Source organism: Sinocyclocheilus anshuiensis, unplaced genomic scaffold (genome assembly GCF_001515605.1).
Source record: "Sinocyclocheilus anshuiensis isolate Anshui unplaced genomic scaffold, SAMN03320099.WGS_v1.1 scaffold2417, whole genome shotgun sequence".
Classification (NCBI taxonomy): Eukaryota; Metazoa; Chordata; class Actinopteri; order Cypriniformes; family Cyprinidae; genus Sinocyclocheilus; species Sinocyclocheilus anshuiensis.
The window spans coordinates 33113-35503 of record NW_015552731.1 but is presented as its reverse complement, the minus strand read 5'-3'; the positions used below and the strand labels follow the sequence as shown (position 1 = coordinate 35503).

General features: G+C 26.9%; 1 protein-coding gene across 1 annotated transcript in view; it reads right to left on the bottom strand.

Moving 5' to 3' along the window:
* LOC107667833 (polyphosphoinositide phosphatase-like) overlaps window positions 1-2391 on the bottom strand; it is a 13524-nt gene that overhangs the window by 7527 nt on the left and 3606 nt on the right. The window lies entirely within an intron of this gene.

Below are 2391 nucleotides of genomic sequence, written 5' to 3'. Positions count from 1 at the left end.
AAAGGGTTAGAATAGAAATTGTGCTTCAGTAATTTTGCGTTAATTGCGTTAAATTATTTTAACGCGTTAAGGATTGTTAAATTAATCGCATGCATTAACGCGTTAATGTTGACAGCACTAATTATGACAAAATTACATAATTATGATGTTGTCAAAATTTAAATGCTAAATCATAATTTTGAGATACCAAGTCATCATTCTGAGACAAAAGTCAATATTATGGCATAAAAGCCATAATTATAATATTAAGTCAAAATTATGAAATTAGTCATTATGACATGAAAAGGCCTAATTATGATGTTGAAACATAAACATAAAAATTTTTAAAAACATAAAAATGTATGACATAAAAAGTCAATTATAATACTAAGACATAATTGAGATGCTAAGTCAGAATTATGAGATAAGTCGTTATTATGACAAAATTACATAATTATGATATTAAGTCAAAATTGAGATACTAACTCATCATCATTATGAGATACCAAGTCATCATTCTGAGACAAAAGTCATAATTATGATATTAAGTCAAAATTATGAGATACCAAGCCATCTTTCAGAGACAAAAGTCAATATTATGGCATTAAAGCCATAATTATAATATTAAGTCAAAATTATGAGATACTAAGTCATAATTATGAAATTAAAGTCATTATGACATGAAAAGGCCTAATTATGATAAGTTGAAACAAAAACATAAAAATGTATGACATAAAAAGTCAATTATAATACTAAGTTAGAATTGAGATACTAAGTCAGAATTATGAGATAAGTCATTATTATGACAAAATGTCATAATTATGATATTAAGTCAAAATTGAGATACACGTACTAAATCATTAAGAGATACCAAGTCATCTTTCAGAGACAAAAGTCATTATGGCATAAAATAACATAATTATGATATCAAGCTGAAATTATGAGATACTAAGTTATCATTATGAGATAAAGGTCATTATTATAACAAAGTTATTTACAATATTGAATCAAAATTGACATACTAAATCATCATTATAAGATAAAGTCGAAATTGTTACAGTAAGTCATAATTCTGATATAAAAACTCATAATTATGACAAAAAAGTCAAATTATAACTTAATTATGTCATATTTCCCACTTTTTCCCCTCACATTTGAATGTGTCGATGTCCTGCCAATAACAAACTGCAGCTGTGCAATATTTTCAAAGCACTGACGCATCACAAGCACGACAGAATTTGTGTTGGACAGGAATTTTCTATTTGAAGCAAAAAGACCATGTCGAACCCGAGAAAACACGCACGGTTGAGGACGCTGGCGGTAACCAATCTAAGATAAGCAGCGAGCGCACAGCTGGATCAGCGTGAGCCGCTGTACATATGAAATGTCATCTTGCTCTGGCTGAGAAGCGGTGAAATGGGTTCAGCAGCAACAAGATCGAGATAAAGCAAGAGAAGATGAATCTGCTAACACCTCTAAAAACCAGAAGAAACAAATGATGTTCCAGTAGAGGTGCACTTAAAAGTAGCAAGAGATCTTTTCTTCTGTATGGTGACGTATATATCCAAGTGGACATAAGAAAACTCTCAAAGAAGAAACTTCACAACATTAAACTGGGCCAGAATGCCTCCTGAAGGAAAAAACAGCTCATATCAAGCTGGTTAAAATAAAATAAAAATAAAAAAATAATAAAATAAAATAAAAAATATTCAGCAGAAGGGTACACAATAAAATATCAAATAATTTTTAAAATAAAAAAATAACAACTATTCTGCAGATGGGTAAAAAAAAATTTTTTTATTAAAAATAAAAATTTAAAAATGAGAAGGTTTAAAAAAAGAAGAGTAAAAAATAAAAATAAAAGGTTTCAACTGTATTTTGCAGAAGGTACAAAAATAAATACAAATAAGTATATGTTTTAACTATATTAAATAATAAAAATAAGTATAAGTTTTAACTGTATTTGTAACTGTACAAAATAAAATAGAATACATAAATAGATATATTTTAAACAATTCAATTAAAATTAAAAGTAGGGTTTAACTGTATTTTGCACCATGGCATGAGGAAAACAACTGTAAAACTAGATCACTGTCATGAATAAAATAAAATAAAATAGATTTTAACTATATTTTGCAGCAGGATGAAAAAACTAAATAATTTAAAAAAGAAAAACAATATATAAGTAGTAGGTTTTAACTATTTTGCAGAAGGGTATACAAATTATTTATAACAAAAAAAATGTAAACATTAAAATAAAATAAATTCATATTAAATTTATTAAAATAAATAAAAGTAGAAATTAATAAAAAAAAAAATTTAAAGGGGTCATATGATGCGATTTCAATTTTTCCTTTCTCTTTGGAGTGTTACAAGCTCTTGGTGCATAAAGAAGATCTGTAAAGTTGCAAA